The sequence below is a fragment of the Argopecten irradians genome, chromosome 10 (genome assembly GCF_041381155.1).
Source record: "Argopecten irradians isolate NY chromosome 10, Ai_NY, whole genome shotgun sequence".
NCBI lineage: Eukaryota > Metazoa > Mollusca > Bivalvia > Pectinida > Pectinidae > Argopecten > Argopecten irradians.
The window spans coordinates 32,702,626-32,729,128 of record NC_091143.1 but is presented as its reverse complement, the minus strand read 5'-3'; positions in this window follow the sequence as shown (position 1 = coordinate 32,729,128).

Genomic DNA, 26,503 nt, shown 5'->3' with positions numbered 1-26,503 from the left:
AACAACTTCCTGGTCAGTGTTCACGTCATGTGGAGGAGGACTAGTATCACAATTAATTAACCAAATATATAGCTGATTACCATATTGGCTTAACATGACGACCGTAAGATCGCGCGTTACTTTGATATTTGTATATGGTCAATCATGAACCAAATAAAAAATCGTTACTGATAATTAAACTACGTAACTTAATATGTTAAAAAGAAAACGGAGCTAAAACTAAAAAAAAATCATGCATTTGAAAAGTTTTCTTTTCTAAAATTATATCTAGGAAAGTCTATGGACTTACCTTAAGATAATCCATCATTGTTTTGATAGGTGTTAATGCAGTCCGTCATGCTGTGCAATAAGACATATCATAATCCACAATTTTTAATTTGAGTTGAGAGAATTCCACTCGAGGGTTATAGCACCTGTTTACTGTGGATATGACTTTGAGTGTGTAACGGTACAGGAACGGTGTAGAGATCGATACCGTGACAATCACTTAAATAAGTGTTACCGGCATATAGCAGGCAAATATATAGTTATTTTTATACCTTATATCAACTAATAATGTGGTATATTACGGATCGATCCCACATTTGGTCTACACATGTCCTGTCATGGTATTGCCAAATGTTTGTCTAGCTATGTACAAACGATATCCTTCCTCAAAGTCATACTGGTTAGTTCATATTAAATACAATAGGCGACCATATAAGCCATGCAATGAGTTGCGAAATTAATTTCTGACCAAATGAATGCAGGAGACACATTTTATGATTCTAAGTTTGGGAATGTATCTGGTGGGCCAAATTTCTACCTAGTCTTCATATACGCCCTGTCGAATGGCTGTCCCATGGAACTTGTTGACCAACTCAAAATTATAGATCACTGTTGTGCTGGGTGTAGTCTCGGCAACACGGACACATGTATAGCAAAGGAAATCACTCAAAAGTTTCAAAATGGCGGATAACAGAATCGCATATTACACGATACTTGTTTGACCTTGGCACTCAGAATCTTTAGTCTGTTCATAAAAAATCACCAAGCTCAAACGTAGGTTAAGGTGGTGGTTATATGTGCAACATAGATGCATTTAGAATTTAGAACGAGTATTTTAAGACATTTGAATTAGGTTACGACATTTTATGACTTAACAGTGTGCGCCAGGAGAGGAATATTGCTTGATCTTGTTATCAAGCCAAAACGTGAGAAAGCCATTTTATAAAAAGGCATTTACCAAGATAGATATCACATGTTTACGTCAAATATCATGCTAGCTCAGTTATATGATGGATTTCTATTTATAATTAAGACAATAAAATGCCGAGACCGTGAGACTAGAATCTTCAAATACTTGAAATACTGCTATATGATTTTTTTTCTTCTGATTCTATTTCCTAAACACCAGATATGTATAGCGTATTACCTGTACACAAAATCATTAAATTGATATACTTAATGGCTTTGCGATATTAGTCTTAAATTTTCAATTTCAACACATCATCAACCACAGGGATAAACGATGTGTTGCCATGACAATGGGAAAAATGTTTGGTATTTCTTCTAAGCCATTTTGAAGATAACAACCAGTTGAATATAGTTTAAAAATAGCTTAGACGTCACAACACGAAGCTTACCTGTAGGTTTAGCTCTACATTCCTGAACCGCCACTATGTGTAGTTCCAGACACAAAACGGATAGAATTCATTGGACACTTGTCGCAACACCGATTCATGCTGGTTAGAATCAGCAAATGAATTTGAAAACATCATAGATAGTGGTCTTGTTAGCAAGGATTTTAGATACATGGAGATAGCGTATGGACCATTATATTCCTTGGACATGTGTGAGCTCTGATGGTCCAGAGTCTAGTCTGCTCTGAAGCACTGATCCCGACCTACAGACCGGTTATCATATGACCGATACTAGCCAAATGTCTAATGGAGGAGAACATCACATCGTGTCAGTACTGAAACTCATGTGTACGCCGTGTTTCGTCTCTGCGTTGATCAGATACTGATGCATCCGCAAATATCATTTCTCCTTCACTTTCATATATCTGATACATAATATGACTCTCAGCAGGTTATGGTACTGAAATACACATTCATCTTATATTCCTAATCCCGTAAGATTCGCCACCACCAAAAAGGCCCTCTACGTCTTGAAGGGCACCAGGGGAAGGCATGACAGGTGATCGCCGTACAAGTGTGTGCTGTATACCACGCCCAAGTAGGGGGTAATAGATTCACAGCTGATATCAGCTCAATATTGTCAGAAGCAGTTGTAAATAGACATATTGAAACACAACATTCCAAGTCAGAGATACCAAAACTGATCAGCCACTTCAAAATCTCAACCTCAAGTGTTTGAACACATCAAATCACATCCAATTATCACGTGAAATCTGTGTAAAACAGCATCTCTGGCGTGGCAGCAATCAAATACCACTGCACAACTCAGTAAGACCGAGTCCTTTTTCTCTGTACAAAACAGTAGCGGAAGGTTCATGCTATGGCGATGCTTTATAATAATACCAAACTTCATGCCATCAACATCCAGTTTTTTACAGCTAGCATTAGCTCATGGCAACTTTTCGCTTCGGCAATACTGATCATACACAGTAACATTACCGTGGAGTCTGAGAGTATATGCCATATCATCCCTCGGTGTCAACAAATAGGGGAGAATACAATCAATAAGGATGGGGATGTTGGTTTCTTTTTGAGGCTATTTTTACAGGCAATCGTATAGACTTGTGGAATGTATAGTGATACAGCATGCAGGGCTATCGATCAATGTGATGCACATTATTGGAAAACTAAAAATAGTCATTATAGATTTTGGAAGAACATGTTTCTTGCATAGAGATTGCGTTATACTCTTTGTTACTGTAGTAGCGTGATGGCGATGGGGATACATGACAAGGAATATATCTGAAGTCTAATTGATCATTGGCTTATATGGTGACCCGATCTGGTATTGGTACTACGGCATCAGAAAAGGAGTTTACATCGAGGCACGTTGTGTCATCGGATACAGAGCTTTGCTAGAATCTCTGACATTATCTTCATACATGTACTACATTCATTGCAAATGTAGCTCAACTACTAATGTGTCTGAAACTGATTTCCTCCTAGTTTGGTCATATATAGTGTGTATGACAAAACAAAGCCATCCCATTGTTCCATTGAAATTAGATACAAATAAAAAAATTAAAAAAAATAAAAATATAAAAAATAAGATAACTAAATAGGGAAATAGATGAGGACGGTTTAAATTTTAAAAGGATATTTTAGAATTCAAATAAGCACATGCTTCAATTTGATTTTCTTCTTTAATTGAAAGCATCACTTATATTTTGATATTTCACTAACATGTATTGTTATCTAAAATATGCATTCCTTTACATAAGGCAAAGCGTTAGAAGGCCCTAACAGAAAAAAGTTGTAAACCAGGTGTTGAAATTTGGAATGTAATATATAATGAATCGACACCGAATTCATCATTCCTGACAGGATTATCTTGTAATCATAGACACATTCGGTTCTATAAGATAAATTCTGATGGTATAAATATATACAAAAAAATCATAAAGATATTATTTGATGTATAAAGTTAAAGAAGTATTTAGTATGTAACAAGGCCGTATTATTCATTTTAGAGCCATACAATCACTTTATAGTGAGTAAACAAAGTACCACCAATTAGTGAAAAAAGCAAAACCATCTCCTGAAAGTAATGAGCGTTCCGGATTGAAATTATCGAATCTGGTAATATATTCTCCCGATTGTGTTTGAGAGTATACTATACACATGTTAAATATTTACTGTTGTTTCGCCGCACTGTTCTCACGGGATCACGGAGTACACGTGCTCTCTTTAAAGTCTGTTTAACATAGAAAACTACTCACTGCGGATAGAAACACAACACACTCATGTATGTATAAATAGAGTTGCTAACTTCAATTTCTGTTTTTAAGTTGACTTTGAATTTCCAAATCATCTTATTACACTTATTTTGATATTTTTTCATCAATATTTCACAATTGTTTTTCGGAGATTTCGCCTAAATACCATTGACCTATTGTTGAATGAAATTGCACATGGTTTGAAGATACATGTATGCAAAATGATTGTGTATTTTCCCGACAAATCCAAGTCGGTCACTATATGGTCCCCAAAGAGGTTGAACATTTTGAATCCTACGATTTCAATGAAGGTTCCCGGGGCACTGAGTTTTTTGAAATTGCCTATACATCACTGCTTGATATACGATCACTTAGCAGGACGCTTACAAACAAACGCCTGTTATTTATTTATCACATCAGACATATTGAATACAAATATCACTTTTTAGAGTTAAACAAATTGAGGTACATACGAATGTATTTTTGTCAGTCCTTTTAGAAATTAACGTCAGCAAAACCTTTTTATTATATTGCTTAAATTGACAAAGTAATATTTCTCCATCACTGTCGGTGGACATGGTTAAAGTGGATTTACAGATAGGAATTGTCCAACCGTAAAGCATGTTTCATGCATTCTGTCACCACGTGTACCACAGAGAAAGGTAATTCTATTTTGCCATTGTCTTTATTTGATTAGCCATGGTTGAATGTACATTGGTAAAGTTACCTGTGTCCATGCTTATTTACAAAAACCCTGACTTATATCAAAATAATAATGTACTTCATTAACACAGCGAATATGTTTTAAGTAAGTGGTAAGCCTCAAACTGTACAATATGTGGAAGAGAGAACGGGCCTCGATTCCATTCTCCCTCTCGAATACATGTAATGTGCAGTGTTCGGCCTATATCCACAACACAAAGAGATTAGCCGACGTACAACACAAATATAAGATATTCTTATTAAAGTGAATAGTCGGGCAAAGAAAACCAGTCTAAGTGTGTTCATTGGCCTTCCAAATGTTCTCACATATTAGAACGACGGTCAAGTTCTGCTTACGTTGCCAAGTTCTGACCATTGAAATAACCCTTTGAAAGCGAGGCTGCGTGGAAATGTAACCAACGGATATAGTCAGTCGGGAGGACATTTTAGGATTCCTAAACTATAAATTAATTTCTTCGAATGCAGAGAGGTTTTGACAGGGGATTTTATTTTTCTATTCCATAAGAAATTATGCCAGATACATTCATTCCATTGTTACAAACTTTAACTTTCCTTGCCCGACTGTTCACTTTAAGTAAAGGTATCTCAATTAATCATATTTAATATGCTTGACATTTTTAAAGTTATATAACACTTCTTCAATGTCATATACATAAAGAAAAAATATGTTCTCTCAATAATATCAATACAATTTATTTTCTAAAGTTCTTTACAGGAAATTATTCATTCACATATTCAAGTAAATCCAGGGGTTTAGAAGTATTGGGCGATTTCATCTTCGTTTGAAAACATATTAGAAATAATTTGTGTTTAAAATTCCAAAGAAAAAATACATAACCAAGGCATCCGAAACATTAACAAATAACTACATGGTGCATCTAGTATACGCTAAATATTAGTATCAGGCACTATCGAAACATCGAATCCTAGATCTATTGACTCTATATTTCAGCGTGACTATTAGTTTTAAGTGGTGAATCACTTTTCAGATCGTAGTACTAGTAAATAGACGAAATATATATAATCTCCGCTAATAGATATTAATATTATCTGTAGAAATGATGATTTTTAATTTTGATTCCGGAAAATAATATCCACGAATGTGCTTGCGCAATTTGTATTTGCAGAAGGACGTTTTAAGTACATATTTGTACTACTTTTCTTGCTTGGTAGTTGGTGACCACCAAACATGACGTGGCTTACTTACTCACTAGAAGGGTTTTTATCGTGCTGTTCAATACAACCTTATTTACATATATTTACCAAATAAGGAAATAGACGCCGGCACGACCTTTTTGTACTCTTAACGGACACCAGTTATACTATCGGTTAGATGAATCTAGGTCACGGATCTGGAGATGATTGGGGACATCGTGGAACACCAACTAAACATTGTATTATGTGTGGAATACAGACTGTTCTAAGAGTTCGTGTGATCCCGGAAGTCTAACAGTACCTGATCGTTAGTCTTGATAGGTTTTACAATTCTATCGGAATGATAATGACATCTAATGAGTAATCTGGTATCTGTGCATTGATAGGATCGGGTAATCGCTTTTATGTTTCATGTGATATCAATCAAAGTGCACCGATGTTATGATCATTGCCTCTATTGCAATATGAGATAGTAAATCGAGAGTTTCATAAACAAGTTCTTTGATACATTAAATATATAAATCTACGATTATGGCATCAACATTTTATAAAACGGTGAATTAGTTTGGTGATAACAATAATTTATTGTGGCCATCAGAAACATAATACCCGGTCGTATGTTTTTTTATCTGATATCAAAATAAATATTCAGACATACTGCTATGACTTAAACAACTTATAAGCTGTCCCTTGAGTAGTCAACATATCTTTATTTATAATTTTTATTAACATATGTTTAGCTCAACACTCAGGACGCTTTACCTTCCGGCCCTGCAGGTCCTAATATGTGGTTTGCTTATCCGTTGTTTAAATTTGTTGGCATAGATAGTGATGGAGTTTAAAATGCTATATTCGGTAATTTTATCTATTTGTTTATTTGTTTATTTGTTTATTTATTTATTTTGCAAATATTAATACATATTACATCTCATTAAATCAATTATCCAATGCATTTGAAATTAGGAAAACTGTAAATGTTAACATCAACCTTCAAAGTATTTAAAAAAATATATAAAAATCTGGGGAAATGTAACATTTTGTTTATTTGATTTTCAGTACAGGTTATTTACAGTGCGACATATTGAAAACAAACATCAGAGTTATTTTGAGAATTATACATGAAGGGGTATGGTTCCTCAATATCGCTTATCGCATAAATATAGTAAGAAACTTTCACTATTCATTTTAAATAATCTGTCAGAAAACATAGGAAATCGAATCATACCTTCACATGCATTTCTGTCATTCCAGTATGTCCGCCACGTCTGATGTGGTATAACTTTTACAACATAACTATTTACTCTTTATTTCATTAATATCATTGTGCGGCCGTACTCGCTTATATCCACGATGTTATGATATTTTTTACAGTTTTAAACATTAGCGGCCGATAAAGGTTTCACTATCTAACTTTGATATACAGTATTGTATGCTTGACAAGCAGCAGGAGAGGAACATAGGAATCACATGAAATATGATAACATATAGTTGAGGTGGAGTTAGCGATAATGAATACTTTAACTTGTCGTTATGGAAGCTTTTATTCTACACTCATCGTATATTCCTGAACTTAATTCCTGAACTTCTTAAATTATAAATAAATGATTTGAATATTGATTTCCATAACACAGGCCGTCCAATGCTTCCAAACAACGTTTCCCTAAATTACGTCATTACAATTGACTACGCCACGCAACAGCGAAATGAACATCTACTGTTGACACGTGTTGAATTAATATTTAACGTGAATAGTCGGGCAAAGAAAACCAGTCTAAATGCGTTCATTGGCCTTCCAAAAGTTCTCACATATTAATACGACGGTCAAGTTCTGCTTAGTTTCCCAGTTTTGACCATTAAAGTAAAGAAAAGTTGAAAGCATCGAAAGCGAGGCTGTGTGGAAATGTAACCACGGACATAGTTAGCCGGGAGAACGTTTTAGAATTCCCATACTTTAAATTAATTTCTTCGTACGCAGACAGATTTTGACGAGAGCTTTTATTTTTCCATTTCATAAGAAATTATACTGGATACATTCACACCATTTTTACCGACTTAAGCCATCCTTGCCCGACTATTCACTTTAATTTATTATGTTTTTTTGGATGTGATGATAAACATATTATTTACGGCTAGCTAACAAAATATCAAACTGGCGTTACAGATAAAATTCAAAATTATGAAAGTCCGTTAAGGAAACGCAGAGTGATTTTAACACAACAATACAATATTTACCTTATTGATAATTTCAATATGACACAACAATACAATATTTGCTCTATTAATTATGAAAATAGAACACAATGATACAATATTTATTCTATTAATAATAAAAATAGAAAACAACAATACAATATTTATTCTATTAATAATAAAAATAGAAAACAGCAATACAATATAATATAAACGTTATTTTATTCATTTAATCATAAGTCGTACAATACAAAAAAAAAACAATTAGATATATATAACATGAAATGGATTCAGAAACAATTGTTTACACTTATATTAATCCGTCTCCATTTTAGACTCATTAATTCTGTACGGTAATTATAATACCATATTTACTATATTAATTTAAAAAAAACCAGATCAGTTCTATGTTAGCGATACCATCTTAACTCTATTAACACAGCTTTTACAACTCAACATAGGACCATAAATAGAAATACCACAACACTGTCAATTTGTGACTGCACTTCCGGTGTATATGCGGAAAAATGGAATCAAGAAAGAAAATTTAATCGCGTGAATTCTTATTTTCTACGATAGATAAAGTCTAAATATATCCTATCGTGGTATCTACCATTTACTAGACACGCACGTTATCACGTGGTAGTGTAGACGGATGTTTATTGTTTTCATCGATATTTCACCTTTACCTTTACCTGCCTCCATGATGTTTATAAACGAAACATACGCATTTATCATTCATTTAAAAAAATCAACTCATTGTCAACAATCGTTTTACGGTTAATTTCGAGAGCAATTCGGTTTTCGGTACATCAATAAATCCTTAAAAAGATGACAATTTTCCTACTGCTTTAATGCATTAGAGTAATGATAAAAATAATGACAAAATAAACAAAACAAGACGATTTTACCTTGTAAGGTCATGATATTACAACCAGATGGCACGTAGGTTAAATAATTTATCTTATCGCATACTGGCCAGCCTCCGTTGATTGGGATTTTCATGTTTTGAAGAATGACTTGGCAGCATATTCGTTAGTGGTATCGATAATGTGTCCCAGTGAGAATTCCTCAATGAAATAGCCCGTGTTCTGAGCTTTAAAACAGTTCAGTATTAGAGATTTACTTCATGTTTGTTTCGGACATAATCCCAAAATTAAACACCCTTTGTAGAACAGATATAAACAAAATAATACAGTGTTACAAAACTATAAGAATTGGTGAACACGTCTAAGATGCGGCGCTTATTTCTAAAAGACTCTACTTTGTGATGATTAATCAAATATGGCATGGTGTTTGGTAACATAAATAGGTACCGAACCATATGGGCTTACTAAACTGGAATGTGCATTTGCCAAAATTTTCAGTCAACACTACAATCGACGACTTAACAGTAATACCTAAGTTTAAGTCTGATGCTTACACACTTTTTATCATCTTAGTTATGTTCAAGTACACCTAAGTAGTGCTGCATAGGTATACCAAATATCACTAGTTTAAGTATCACAGGGTCTAAAACCTTAAGTAATTAATTCTAATGTAGATAAAGTTATGATCAAAACGATTTGGGAAAAAGAATGATAAATAACTACTGTATATGGTCTAAATCCATCACATCTTAATTTGACCTTTGACCTCCAGTGACAATTGTAGAAATGATAGAGGAGCATTGGTTGTAGAACTGCGACTATGATGATGTAACCATTGGTTAACCTTCGTCTCCCTGAGGGCGACGCTTCCCACTGAAGACAGATACGGGCCTTATTTAACATTATACTCATGGAAAGACACTGCTGACTCGATGATGAATACGCAACACAGGAAAAAAGGATTTAAATAAAAAAAACTCTAGTAGAGGTAATGAAAATGTTAATTCTACATAATCTGTCTCTCTGTTTGTCTGGAGTTTAATTAACACCATCTGTTGGTCCATCCACTACTTTCTAAGCTTGCGCAGATTGATCTAAGTATAGACTATCATCGATCGCCAATCCTGTTCACCTTTCAATCTAACGATAGAAACTCGCCGCAGTTTGGCGTTCACAGACATACACCAGCTACCGTTCTATACAGATCCTAGGGGTGGCAATACAACACTCTACATTTCAGTATTAGATGTAAATGGTTTTTTTTCTCCCAGGAAACTAGATTAGCCAGTCGAGCTGTCATGTTAGGGGCATCGTTTGATTTATTGTTATCTTATATACGATTAATATCTACTCTTAAGAAAATGAAACATATCCTTTCCTTGGAGCGAATTGGGAAGGAAGACCAAATTACTATTGAGACAGGGGAACTTGTACCCAATCATCACGATTAACATTTTATCTAATTATAGTGAATTTTAAAACATGGGATTACATGTACATTTGAGGCTTAGGTTCGAATGATATTCAAATATTCGACTCGGGGAGATTATTATAGCTTTTTGTCTTTTAAGGGCATAGATGTTGAAATAAGTATATTACTGGAATTCTTTTCAGAAAATAAGAAATATAATGCTATAACAATACCTTGCGTATTCCTTTCTCAATCGATTTAATCGTGTTAAATACCATTGCAAGTAAATTGTCATCATTTTAAATTCCATCGCGTTGGGCAGTCTTCACAGGCTAGGGAAATGTGCTGTAGTTATTGTTAATTGGCGATCATGCCATCATTAGTTGTGCTAAGACATTTATATGCAAAAAAGTAAGGTATTATTTTGAAAAGAGGAACAGAAATTTAAAATGTCTATAAAAATAATGTTAGTAATGTAAAGTAAACCAGAAACAAAAAAAAACATAAACAATTCCCTTTCAGATGAAGCCTCAGAAGATTTTTAGCATCGTTCTAAGAAATTGCATAATGTACATAACGTTTATAAAATATAACGAACACCAATTAATACTCAAAATAAAAAAAAGATGACGTATTGTCCGAAATCTCAAATCTAATTAATTGCGTATTTTGTCGCTGAATTAATGGATATGATGTTTGTAAGGTTATATGATGTAATGGATAGCGGTCATGGTAATGATGGTTTTGTAGGTGCTGGAAGTTGTCATGGAGAGAGCGGTCATGGTGATGGTGGTTGTGTTGGTGCTTGAGGAGGTTGCCATGGAGAGAGCGATTATGGTGTTGGTGGTTGTGTTGGCGTTTGAGGCGGTCATGGTGATGGTGGTCGTGTTGGTGCTGAAGTTTTCATTGAGAAAGCGATTATGGTGTTGGTGGTTGTGTTGGCGTTTGAGGTTGTCATGGAGATAGCGATTATGGTCTTGGTGGAGGTTGCCATGGAGAGAGCGGTCATTGTGATGGTGGTTGTGTTGGTGCTGGAGGTTGCCATGGAGACAGCGATTATGGTGTTGGTGGTTGTGCTAGTGCTGGAGGTTGCCATGGAGATAGCGGCCATGGTGATGGCGGTTGTGTTGGTGCTGAAGGTTGTCATGGAGAGAGCGGTAATGGTGATTGTGGTTGTGTTGGCGTATGAGGTTGTCATGGAGATAGCGGTCATGGTGATGGTGGTCGTGTTGGTGCTGAAGGTTGCATTGGTATATAGCGGTCATGGTGATGATGGTTGTGTTGGCGCTGTAGGTTGTCTCAGTGATCGCGGTCATGGCTATTGTGGTTTTGTTGGGGGTCATGGTGATGGTTGTTGTGTTAGTGCTGAATGTTGCCATGGAGATATCGGTCATGGTGATGGTGGTTTTTTTGGTGCTGGAGGTTGCCATGGAGATAGCGGTTATGGACATGTTGGTTGTGTTGGTGATGAAAGTTACTATGGATATTGCGATTTTGGTGAGTGTGGTTTTGTTAATGCTGGAGGTTGCTATGGCAACAACGGTTATGTTGAGGATGTTTTTGTTGGTGCGGGAAGTTGCATTGAGCATACAGTTATGGTGCGTGTGGTTTTGTTGATGTTGTTGATGTTGTTGGTGTTGTTGATGTCGTTGATGCTGTTGATGTTGTTGATGTTGTTGATGTTCTTGTTCTGTTCCTTCCTCTTTTGGTTCGTTTATTTGTAGTGTTATCTGCCTCGTTGTAGTGATGTTGTTGGATTTGAAAGTAGTTGTGGTGGTGGCGATTATTTTGTTGTGAATTATAAATATTCTTGTTGGTGGTGTTGATGTATTAATTCCAAAGTTGTTGGTGGTGTTGATGTATTAATTCCAAAGTTAAATGACTCATGATAAAAATGGATCGTCCACAAATCCCGCCAGACTGTATAACATTTAACATGAGGACGGACTAGAGCCGACATTTTCATTTCAAGGACAATCTATAAAAGGCATAAATCCCTCCTCGGTGGCCTACAGACAAACAGAGCCAGTGTAGGATATATATTTTCTCTTGACTTCATTGACTTCAATCAGTGTACCACGACCCGAAGAGGAGCGTGGTTACACACACACACATATATATATATTATGGTCGTGACCGGATGGACAGTGTCGGCCAGACGAACGCCAACCTAATTAGGTCCAATGGTCGAACACGACAAACGCGGTCAAAACGAATTCGTCTTCAATAATCTTTTCGTTTATTACCCCGTGTTTTATCAGACAATGTTTCGATTTCCACGGGATTTGTCAAAACACAGGCTATAGTGATGCCAGCGATCAATTATATTCACAAAAAACTATCTGCTATGACGTCAAACAGAAGTCATTGTAGAATCGACTCCGGTAAATTTATAACTATTAGCAGACTCTTTTCTATCAGTGAACTGCAATTCTAAGGGAAAATGAGCCATTTTGATGCAACATTCTTTTTTCTATTTTCACATATAAAATTGACGATCAATTCGTTTCCTATTCTTGTAAATAGATTATGTAGGCACTAAGATTAGGCTAGTATATATAAAGGGTTTGTGTTTTATTAGTTAAACGTCCCCTTAACAGCCAGGTCATGTAGGGACGTGCCATGTTTTCTGGGGGAGAAACGCAGGAGTACCCGGAGAGAAACCATCGACCAGCGGTCAGCACCTGTCAACTGCCCCACTGGGGATTCGAACTCGCGACCTAGAGGTGAAGGACTTTTGGATTATGTCGAGACAGCTTAACCACTCGACCACGGGGTAGTCGCTACCAATAGTTAGCCCATTATAGTTTAGAATGAAGATAAATTTACCTCTTCGTAGACTTGTACGGTGTTATTAGTACCTTGTTGATATAGTGTTATAGTATAGCCTGGAGATAAATATCTATGTATTTTCCATAGTATGTCGTGATTAAATACAGTTTTAAGTAATAGTTGCTAGGAAGTAAACATTTAGGGTATTTCGTTTAATGTTATGGTTGACCTATCTCATCTGAAGACGCTTCGCTACAAACACATCTGGTTGTACTAAACTACATGTAGTTCTAGAAACAGTGTTCGGCACTACGTGTTTGTCTTTCTTATTCCCTCCCCCCCCCCCTCCCTTGATATACGCGATAATTAACAGCACCCTGAAAGTCTTCTGTTTACAGTAATGCAAATTCAGTTCTAGCCATGATGATAAAGCCATGTTGTAGCCAGGATGATGAAGCCTATGTATTTATCATAACTGTTATGTTGTAGTCATGACGATGAAGGTTAGGTATTTATGATAACTATTATGTTGTAGCCATGGTGATGAAGCCTATGTATTTATGATACAGGTGTAGCCATGATGATGAAGGCTATGTACTTTATAAACTGGTGTTGTAGCTATAATGATGAAGTCTATGTATTTATGATACAGGTGTAGCCAGGATGATGAAAGCTATGTATTTATGATAACTATTGTGTTGTAGCCATGATGATGAAGCTATGTATTATGATACATGTGTAGCCAGGATGATGAACCTATGTATTTATGATAACTGTCATGTTGTAGCCATAATGATGAAGGCTATGTATTATGATATTACAGGTTGTAGCCAGGATGATGAAGCTATGTATTTATGATAACTATTATGTTGTAGCATGGTGATAATATGATATACAGCTCATGTATTTATGTATACAGGTGTAGCTAGAATAATTAAGTCTATGTATTTATGATACAGGTGTAGCCATGATGATGAAGCCTATGTATTTATGATACAGGTGTAGCCATGATGATGAAGCCTATGTATTTATGATACAGGTGTAGCCATGATGATGAAGCCTATGTATTTATGATACAGGTGTAGCCATGATGATGAAGCCTATGTATTTATGATACAGGTGTAGCCATGATGATGAAGCCTATGTATTTATGATACAGGTGTAGCCATGATGATGAAGCCTATGTATTTATGATAACTAGGTTGTAGCCATGATGATGAAGCCTATGTATTTATGATACAGGTGTAGCCATGATGATGAAGCCTATGTATTTATGATACAGGTGTAGCCATGGATGATGAAGCTATGTATTTATGATACAGGTGTAGCCATGATGATGAAGCCTATGTATTTATGATACAGGTGTAGCCAGGATGATGAAGCCTATGTATTTATGATACAGGTGTAGCCAGGATATTGCCGTCTTATGTATTTATGATACAGTTGTAGCCATGATGATGAAGCCTATGTATTTATGATACATGTGTAGCCAGGATGATGAAGCCTATGTATTTATATAAACAGGTGTAGCTATAATAATGAAGTCTATGTATTTATGATACAGGTGTAGCCAGGATGATAAAGCCTAAGCCTATGTGTTTATGATACAGGTTAAGCCAGGATAATGCCGTCTATGTATTCATGATACATCTGTAGCCATGATGATGAAGCCTATGTATTTATGATACAGGTGTAGCCAGAATGATTAAGCCTATGTATTTAAGATACAGGTGTAGCCAGGATGATGAAGCCTATGTATTTATGATACAGGTGTAGCCATGATGATGAAGCCTATGTATTTATGATACAGTTGTAGCCATGATGATGGAAGCCTATTATTTATGATACAGGTTTAGCCATGATATAAACTATTATGTATTTATGTTACATCTGTAGCCATGATGATGAAGCCTATGTATTTATGATACAGGTGTAGCCATGATGATGAAGCCTATGTATTTATGATACAGGTGTAGCCATGATGATGAAGCTATGTATTTATGATAACTATTATGTTGTGTAGCCATGATGATGAAGCCTATGTATTTATGATACAGGTGTAGCCATGATGATGAAGCCTATGTATTTATGATACAGGTGTAGCCATGATGATGAAGCCTATGTATTTATGATACATGTTGTAGCCAGATGATGAAGCTATGTATTTATGAAAGATAACTATGTAAGCCTATGTTGTATGCCATGTGAGCCATGATGATGAAGCCTATGTATTTATGATACAGGTGTAGCCAGGATGATGAAGCCTATGTATTTATGATACAGGTGTAGCCATGATGATGAAGCCTATGTATTTATGATACATGTGTTGTAGCCATGATGATGAAGCCTATGTATTTATGATACATGTTGTAGCCATGATGATGAAGCCTATGTATTTATGATAACTATTATGTTGTAGCCATGGTGATGAAGCCTATGTATTTATGATACAGGTGTAGCCAGGATGATGAAGCCTATGTATTTATGATAACAGGTGTAGCTATGATGATGAAGCCTATGTATTTATGATACAGGTGTAGCCAGGATGATGATGAAGCCTATGTATTTATAAGGTAGCCATGATGATGAAGTATTTATGATACAGTAGCCAGGATGATGAAGGCTATGTATTTATGATAACTGTATGTTATAGCCATGATGATGAAGCCTATGTATTTATGATACAGTTGTAGTAGCCATGGATGATGAAGTTATGTATTTATATAACAGGTGTAGCCAGGATAATGAAGTCTATGTATTTATGATAACTGTTATGTTGTAGCCATGATGATGAAGCCTATGTATTTATGAATACAGGTGTAGCCAGGATGATGAAGCTATGTATTTTATGATACAGGTGTAGCCATGATGATGAAGCTATGTATTTATATACAGGTGTAGCCATGGATGATGAAGCTTATGTATTTATAAATACAGGTGTAGCCATGATGATGAAGCCTATGTATTTATGATACAGGTGTAGCCAGATGATAAGCCATGTATTTAAGGTGTAGCCATATGAAGCTATGTTTATGATAACTGATACAGGTGTAGCCATGTGATGAAGTCTATGTATTTATGATAACTATTTATGTTGTAGCCATGATGATGAAGCCTATGTATTTATGATACAGGTGTAGCCAGGATGATGAAGCTTATGTATTTATAATACAGGTGTAGCCATCCAGATGATGAAGCCTATGTATTTATGATACAGGTGTAGCCAGGATGATGAAGCCTATGTATTTATGATACAGGTGTAGCCATGACGATGAAGTCTATGTATTTATGATAACTATTATGTTGTAGCCATGATGATGAAGCCTATGTATTTATGATACAGGTGTAGCCATGATGATGAAGCTTATGTATTTATGATACAGGTGTAGCCATGATGATGATGAAGCCGATGTATTTATGATACAGGTGTAGCCAGGATGATGAAGCCTATGTATTTATGATACAGGTGTAGCCATGATGATGAAGCCTATGTATTTATGATACATGTGTAGCCAGGATGATGAAGCCTATGTATTTATGATACAGGTTGTAGCCAGGATGATGAAGCCTATGTATTTATGATACAGGTGTAGCCATGATGATGAAGCCTATGTATTTATAAGGTGTACAGGTGTAGCATGATGATGAAGAAGCCTATGTATTTATGATACAGGTGTAGCCAGGATGATGAAGCCTATGTATTTATGATACAGGTGTAGCCATGATGATGAAGCCTATGTATTTATGATAACTATTATGTTGTAGCCATGATGATGAAGCCTATGTATTTATGATACAGGTGTAGCCATGATGATGAAGCCTATGTATTTATGATACAGGTGTAGCCATGATGATGAAGCCTATGTATTTATGATACAGGTGTAGCCAGGATGATGAAGCCTATGTATTTATGATACAGGTGTAGCCAGGATGATGAAGCCTATGTATTTATGATACAGGTGTAGCCATGAGATGATTTGAAGCTATGATACAGGTTTAGCCAGGATGATTAAGCCTATGTATTTATGATACATGTGTAGCGAGGATAATGAAGCCTATGCATTTATGATATAGGTGTAGCCAGGATATTGCCGTTATGTATTTATTACATATGATATGAAGCCTATGTATTTATGATACATGTGTAGCAGTTGTTTTTGCCATGATGATGAAGCCTATGTATTTATGATACATGTGTAGCGAGGATGATGAAGCCTATGTGTTTATGATACAGGTGTAGCCATGATGATGAAGCCTATGTATTTATGATACATGTGGGTGCGAGGATGATGAAGCCTATGTGTTTATGATACATGTGTAGCGAAGATGATGAAGCCTATGTGTTTATGATACAGGTGTAGCCATGATGATGCAGCCTATGTATTTATGATACATGTGTAGCGAGGATGATGAAGCCTATGTACAACTAGTTTTGTTTAACTACTGCATCACGTATCCGGTTAATTGTACCGATGCATGTTGCAGTCGGTGGATAAGTGCGTGCGTTTATGTTACATCAAACCCAGGTTGAATTCAATCCTTACGTTACCTCGAAACATACGGATATAATGACATATACACGGACAAGCATTTTAAGTCATAATTTCCATGCAGTCTTTTTTTTCTCTTACAGGTATTTTGACTTCAGCTGCATCTTATTATCTACACTAATCACACACTTAAAATCCAATTAACCCGTATCAAGTTCATAACCATTATCCTTCACCCTTATCACAAAAATAATACCCAATTCTTATATAACTCGTACAGACCTTCCGCCTGTGATACTCATCTCTAAGCCTCTTTTGAATAGGAGTATTCCGAAACTTCCTTTATCCTCAAACTAGAACCGATTTCAAGACAGGATTCGATCGTGTCATCCCCTAGTATATGGCTCATACTGGTCCATAGAGTAGAGATATTAGCTGCTGGTTAGACCACTTGATCTATGGCGCAGCAATTATTAACAATAATTGTGACTTGACTTTAGAGATTAGGTGATATCCTATTCATTACTTATATCAGTGTTATACCAGCTGTAGCAGCATGTTATCACGACAAAAGTATATCATAAAAATAACAAAAACACATCTGGTGAAAAATACAAAAATATTATAACAATGATCAAAAACAAATCTGGTGAAAATACAAAATCATCATAAAAATGACCAAAAACACACATTTGGTGAAAATATAAAAATATTATATAATGATCAAAACACATCTGGTGAAAATAAAAAAAATATGACCATTATAAAAAATGATTAAAAAAACACATCTGGTGAAAATACAAAAATATTATATAATGATTAAAAAACACATCTGGTGAAAATAAAAAAATATTATATAATGATTAAAAACACCTCTGGTGAAAATACAAAAATATATCATAATGATCAAAACACATCTGGTGAAAATACAAATATATCATAAAATGATCAAAACACATCTGGTGAAAATACAAATATATCATACAATGATCAAAAACACATCTGGTGAAAATATAAAAATATAATGATCATAAAATACAAATATATCATACAATGATCAAAACACATGTGGTGAAAATACAAATATATCATAAAATGATCAAAACACATGTGGTGAAAATATACAAAAACATCATACAACGATAAAAACACATGTGGTGCAATTATAAAAACACCATAAAATGATCAAAAACACATTTGGTGAAAATACAAACATAGTACTGTATATCATGAAATGATCAAAAAACACATCTGGTGAAAATAAAAATATACCATACATTGATCAAAAATACATTTCCATCGGGTTAAATTACAAAAATAGATTTCTAATGTCAATATAACTATTTCATCCGTTTTAAAATACAAAAATAGCAACCAGTTCACCAAAAACATAATCCCATCTGGTGACAGTACACACATACATGTACATGTATTGCGCAATTATTGGAAGAGCCTTTTCATCTGGTGACAATAAGTTGATATCATTTTGATAACAAAAAGAGAATCATTTTACGGTATACTGCTTTGATCATTATATATACCGTACTCGCCATCATTAGCACCCAAGAGCGCTTAAATAATCGTATCAAAGAGGGCGCTTTTTAATGAACTCAAATGTAAGTTGTGGACGAAAATTCAGTCATATTTTAAATATTTTTGTACTCATAGTACATTAAAGGGACAATTCACTTAGGCTAATTCTTTTACATAAGCAAGAAGCAAAATATGGCATAAATGTATTGTTCTACATTTCTTATGAAACATATAACATAAAATATTGACAAATTCCACGTCATTGTTTAGTATTTTAATTAATATCGTTGAAATATCAAATCGTTGATCAATACGATTAAGCAGGTACAACATGGACGCTGTACCTAAACCCGAGCCAAAGTCACGCGTGTGTTAAACAAATAAACTTCATAACCACTGAAAAGGTGATAAAATGATTTTTAGGCAAGACAATTCACCTAATAAAGTAAACACACTCCTCTCAGAGCGATTTGAGCAGTTCTAGACAAAAGTTGCATTACTCTACGAGCAAGGGACAGGGTTCGGCATACAAGAAGTTCGACCACAATGTGTAATGGCGGACAGCGAGCGAGTTTGAACATCTACACACATGTCACAACTATGTGCTTTTCAGGCATATTACAGTAAAACCGACTGATCTAATTTCCATTAGAACTGGATTTTTCCCGATATATATACAAATTTTAATGTTCTCTTAGACTGAATTGTCCTCATAGTACATTAATATCTGTTACAGTAAACATGAATGCCTTTTAATCTTTGGGACGCATTAGATCGTGATTCAAATCTAAAAACTCGCACGTTCATGTGATATGGGATATAATGCTGATGTTAGAGGCATCACATGTTGTAAAACATTTGTCAAATGCATTCAAAGGGGGCGTTTATACAACTTCAACATTTCTCCAGAAAAGGGGAGGAGCGCTTAGTACGGCAAATACACAGATATAACGGGATCTCTGTAGCACATCCGTGTGTACTTCTAAGTGATCTGAGAACCACAATATTAGAAAACAAATCAAACTGATTAGATAAAACAATTAAATAATTATAATTTGTGCAATGACGCTGAACAAAAAAGTTAGAACCAAAGATTCAGTACCGCCCACTCAATTAGGTCACAGTAAAATAGCATAGAGAAAAACGACACAACCCACGGAAAATTAATTAATCCTAATTCCGATAATATAAATACATTGATTGATTCGTCTGTAAATGAAGGTGGATTTACTAAAAAGGAGTTGATCACTTTTACTGGTCCCAGAGGAACTACAACAACCCTAAGTACAGAAATCTGTCTTGTTCCCGATGCCTTCAGTGCTTAGTAATAAATATCGTATCATTTGCGATTTTCGTTAGAAAGTTACATGATTATTTTCTATTTATTACATGTATGTCATTTACAAACTGAACTATTCTATGGATTCTCCTACCTAAACCTGACAGATAAGAAAACACGTAGGAGTGACCTGTAGAACCAGGATGAGATCGAGAAGGGACCAGGGAGGGACCAGGCATGGACTAAGAAGGAACCAGGGAGGGATCAGGGAGGAATCAGTGATGAATCACGGAATTGGACCAGAGAATCAGGATCAGGGAAGGAATCAGGGAGGGATTACGGAGGGATCAGAAGGGACCAGGTCGGAATCAGGGAGAGATCAGGAATCAAGGGAGGGGTCAGGGAGAATCAGGAATGGACCAGGGAGCAATCAGGGAGCAATCAGGGAGCAATCAGGGAGAGATCAGGGAGGAACCAGAATGAAACATTAGTTAGCGATCTGGAAATCAAGCCGCATTTGTGTAATAAAAAAGTCATATCTATAACTCATACTCAAACATTTTTTTTTTAAAGGCGAGACCCTGATTATTCTATTTAGAAACACGGGTAATAGCAAATAAACAAACCAAATAACATAAGATATACATAATGTATTAGAACGAATATACGTACCCGGCCTTCTATACCTTTCAGCAGACGACACAATTTTCTTTCTAAAAGTCTTTTGAGCTACAATATTGCAGCTAAAAATGTATATGATTCACATTCGAATGGTTGTCTTTTATAAACTAAGTATCTGATTAAACGTATTATTGACACAGCCCTGTAATCGTGAACTGAGGCAAATAACAACAAAGACCACACAAAAATTAGAATTATCTGCACCAATGATACCCAAGGCGGTATAGCTGTGATATATCTGTGTCTCCAGTGGTTTACCTAGGACCTTGATACAGAATTCATACACATATACATGGCTTTCTCTCTATATACAGTTGTTAAGATGAATCAAACAATGGTCGTCTTCCCAGAAAATGTTAACACACAATACAACTAAATCTAACCAGTGTTCGAATCAATAGATTAACAACTGATGTTTTCAACACTCCCTGCCTTGAATTTAATGGTAAATATATGTCTGCTTCACAGTTAATGCTAATTCATAAATTAATCGATGGATGTGGCATGCAATATGTAGGCTTTGGTTTGTTATATATTACGTTGCTGTTGGCTTTCAAGACCAAGACATTTTAGAATGTATGTATAATTATTGATTGTAAATTTCTTTGGTCCAGCAGCCTTGTTTAATTTGAATACTGGGCTTTGTGTCTGGTCTTTCAAGACCAAGCCGGTTCATTTGTCAACCTCTAGGAAAACAAAAGACAGGATTTTGTCATACCATAGAGTATTTTGCCCTAAATATTGCTACCATTGTATACATGTCATATACGAATAGTGTGGTATTACAACTATGTACATATACTATATGATATATGTATATAGTCTTAAAACTGTATTCATTACTATACACTAACGATGGTATCCATTTTACATTATTTGTATTTAATGACTATAATAGTATCTTTGTAACTCTTCAAGACGTCTCCCATCAAACCGTTTGTCAAAAAAAGTATTAGCAGCATATCAGCTGTAGTGTGATTATGCTTTGACAAATTCCAAAGATGCAGCACTTCGGAAAAATGTGTCAAACTATATACAAATTAGATATCGATACTAAGGCGTCTTGTAACCAACATCCCCGATACTCTAGGGGTTAACATCAGTTACGATATCTACACCCCTGGACAATCTCATGGTAAAATTGGAGGCAACAGAACAAAACATGTAATTTAGTCGTGTGATGTACATCAAAAGTACGGTACAGCGTACTCAGTGGTTGGCTGTGTTGCTTTTGATGTTTGGCGTCGCATCTCACTTGTAATTCAAAGGAACTAATTGCACGCCTTGTGATTGTTCAGTTGTTTTCCGCTGAGTTGCTTTCAATTTTACTATGAAATAGTCCAGGGGTGTAGAGATCGTAATTGATCGGAACCCCTGCAATATCGAGGATGTGTAACGTATAGTCATAGATGTTCTCGATCTAGTCTTGCTTCACTCAGTAAAAGGGTCGTCCAGACGTGTTATAATTTATCACGAAACCTCATGTAAGATATGTATATCTCATCAGAAAAGCTTGTTATATCCAATAACACTTTTACTGTTGTAAAGGTGTGGCTTGAGGAATGACTTTTGTTTTGGTGTGGCTGGAGGAATGACTTTTGTTTTTGGTGTGGCTTGAGGAATGACTTTTGTTTTGGTGTGGCTGGAGGAATGACTTTTGTTTTGGTGTGGCTGGAGGAATGACTTTTGTTTTGGTGTGGCTGGAGGAATGACTTTTGTTTTGGTGTGGCTGGAGGAATGACTTTTGTTTTGGTGTGGCTGGAGGAATGACTTTTGTTTTGGTGTGGCTGGAGGAATGACTTTTGTTTTGGTGTGGCTGGAGGAATGACTTTTGTTTTGGTGTGGCTGGAGGAATGACTTTTGTTTTGGTGTGGCTGGAGGAATGACTTTTGTTTTGGTGTGGCTTGAGGAATGACTTTTGTTTTGGTGTGGCTGGAGGAATGACTTTTGTTTTGGTGTGGCTTGAGGAATGACTTTTGTTTTGGTGTGGCTTGAGGAATGACTTTTGTTTTTGGTGTGGCTTGAGGAATGACTTTTGTTTTGGTGTGGCTTGAGGAATGACTTTTGTTTTGGTGTGGCTTGAGGAATGACTTTTGTTTTGGTGTGGCTTGAGGAATGACTTTTGTTTTGGTGTGGCTTGAGGAATGACTTTTGTTTTGGTGTGGCTTGAGGAATGACTTTTGTTTTGGTGTGGCTTGAGGAATGACTTTTGTTTTGGTGTGGCTTGAGGAAATGACTTTTGTTTTGGTGTGGCTTGAGGAATGACTTTTGTTTTGGTGTGGCTTGAGGAATGACTTTTGTTTTGGTGTGGCTTGAGGAATGACTTTTGTTTTGGTGTGGCTTGAGGAATGACTTTTGTTTTGGTGTGGCTTGAGGAATGACTTTTGTTTTGGTGTGGCTTGACTTTTGTTTTGGTGTGGCTGAGGAATGACTTTTGTTTTGGTGTGGCTTGAGGAGAATGACTTTTGTTTTTGGTGTGGCTTGAGAGGAATGACTTTTGTTTTGGTGTGGCTTGAGGAAATGACTTTTGTTTTGGTGTGGCTTGAGGAATGACTTTTGTTTTGGTGTGGCTTGAGGAATGACTTTTGTTTTGGTGTGGCTTGAGGAATGACTTTTGTTTTGGTGTGGCTTGAGGAATGACTTTTGTTTTGGTGTGGCTTGAGGAATGACTTTTTGTTTTGGTGTGGCTGGAGGAATGACTTTTGTTTTGGTGTGGCTTGGAGGAATGACTTTTGTTTTGGTGTGGCTTGAGGAAATGACTTTTGTTTTGGTGTGGCTTGAGGAATGACTTTTGTTTTGGTGTGGCTTGAGGAATGACTTTTGTTTTGGTGTGGCTTGAGGAATGACTTTTGTTTTGGTGTGGCTGAGGAATGACTTTTGTTTTGGTGTGGCTTGAGGAATGACTTTTGTTTTGGTGTGGCTTGAGGAATGACTTTTGTTTTGGTGTGGCTTGAGGAATGACTTTTGTTTTGGTGTGGCTTTGAGGAATGACTTTTGTTTTGGTGTGGCTTGGGTGGCTTGAGGAATGACTTTTGTTTTGGTGTGGCTTGAGGAATGACTTTTGTTTTGGTGTGGCTTGAGGAATGACTTTTGTTTTGGTGTGGCTGGAGGAATGACTTTTGTTTTGGTGTGGCTTGAGGAATGACTTTTGTTTTTGGTGTGGCTTGAGGAATGACTTTTGTTTTGGTGTGGCTGGAGGAATGACTTTTGTTTTGGTGTGGCTTGGAGGAATGACTTTTGTTTTGGTGTGGCTTGAGGAATGACTTTTGTTTTGGTGTGGCTTGAGGAATGACTTTTGTTTTGGTGTGGCTGGAGGAATGACTTTTGTTTTGGTGTGGCTTGAGGAATGACTTTTGTTTTGGTGTGGCTTGAGGAATGACTTTTGTTTTGGTGTGGCTTGAGGAATGACTTTTGTTTTGGTGTGGCTGGAGGAATGACTTTTGTTTTGGTGTGGCTTGAGGAATGACTTTTGTTTTGGTGTGGCTTGAGGAATGACTTTTGTTTTGGTGTGGCTTGAGGAATGACTTTTGTTTTGGTGTGGCTTGAGGAATGACTTTTGTTTTGGTGTGGCTTGAGGAATGACTTTTGTTTTGGTGTGGCTTGAGGAATGACTTTTGTTTTGGTGTGGCTTGAGGAATGACTTTTGTTTTGGTGTGGCTTGAGGAATGACTTTTGTTTTGGTGTGGCTTGAGGAATGACTTTTGTTTTGGTGTGGCTTGAGGAATGACTTTTGTTTTGGTGTGGCTTGAGGAATGACTTTTGTTTTGGTGTGGCTTGAGGAATGACTTTTGTTTTGGTGTGGTTGAGGAATGACTTTTGTTTTGGTGTGGCTTGAGGAATGACTTTTGTTTTGGTGTGGCTTGAGGAATGACTTTTGTTTTGGTGTGGCTTGAGGAATGACTTTTGTTTTGTGTGGCTTGAGGAATGACTTTTGTTTTGGTGTGGCTTGAGGAATGACTTTTGTTTTGGTGTGGTTTGAGGAATGACTTTTGTTTTGGTGTGGCTTGGAGGAATGACTTTTGTTTTGGTGTGGCTTGAGGAATGACTTTTGTTTTGGTGTGGCTTGAGGAATGACTTTTGTTTTGGTGTGGCTTGAGGAATGACTTTTGTTTTGGTGTGGCTTGAGGAATGACTTTTGTTTTGGTGTGGCTTGAGGAATGACTTTTGTTTTGGTGTGGCTTGAGGAATGACTTTTGTTTTGGTGTGGCTTGAGGAATGACTTTTGTTTTGGTGTGGGCTTGAGGAATGACTTTTGTTTTGGTGTGGCTTGAGGAATGACTTTTGTTTTGGTGTGGCTTGAGGAATGACTTTTGTTTTGGTGTGGCTTGAGGAATGACTTTTGTTTTGGTGTGGCTTGAGGAATGACTTTTGTTTTGGTGTGGCTTGAGGAATGACTTTTGTTTTGGTGTGGCTTGAGGAATGACTTTTGTTTTGGTGTGGCTTGAGGAATGACTTTTGTTTTGGTGTGGCTTGAGGAATGACTTTTGTTTTGGTGTGGCTTGAGGAATGACTTTTGTTTTGGTGTGGCTTGGAGGAATGACTTTTGTTTTGGTGTGTGGCTTGAGGAATGACTTTTGTTTTGGTGTGGCTTGAGGAATGACTTTTGTTTTGGTGTGGCTTGAGGAATGACTTTTGTTTTGGTGTGGCTTGAGGAATGACTTTTGTTTTGGTGTGGCTTGAGGAATGACTTTTGTTTTGGTGTGGCTTGAGGAATGACTTTTGTTTTGGTGTGGCTTGAGGAATGACTTTTGTTTTGGTGTGGCTTGAGGAATGACTTTTGTTTTGGTGTGGCTTGAGGAATGACTTTTGTTTTGGTGTGGCTTGAGGAATGACTTTTGTTTTGGTGTGGCTGGAGGAATGACTTTTGTTTTGGTGTGGCTTGAGGAATGACTTTTGTTTTGGTGTGGCTTGAGGAATGACTTTTGTTTTGGTGTGGCTTGAGGAATGACTTTTGTTTTGGTGTGGCTTGAGGAATGACTTTTGTTTTGGTGTGGCTTGAGGAATGACTTTTGTTTTGGTGTGGCTGGAGGAATGACTTTTGTTTTGGGTGTGGCTTGAGGAATGACTTTTGTTTTGGTGTGGCTTGAGGAATGACTTTTGTTTTGGTGTGGCTTGAGGAATGACTTTTGTTTTGTGTGGCTTGAGGAATGACTTTTGTTTTGGTGTGGCTTGAGGAATGACTTTTGTTTTGGTGTGGCTTGAGGAATGACTTTTGTTTTGGTGTGGCTTGAGGAATGACTTTTGTTAAGGTGTGGCTTGAGGAATGACTTTTGTTAAGGTGTGGCTTGAGGAATGACTTTTGTTAAGGTGTGGTTTGAGGAATGACTTTTGTTTTGGTGTGGCTTGAGGAATGACTTTTGTTTTGGTGTGGCTGGAGGAATGACTTTTGTTTTGGTGTGGCTGGAGGAATGACTTTTGTTTTGGTGTGGCTGGAGGAATGACTTTTGTTTTGGTGTGGCTTGAGGAATGACTTTTGTTAAGGTGTGGCTTGAGGAATGACTT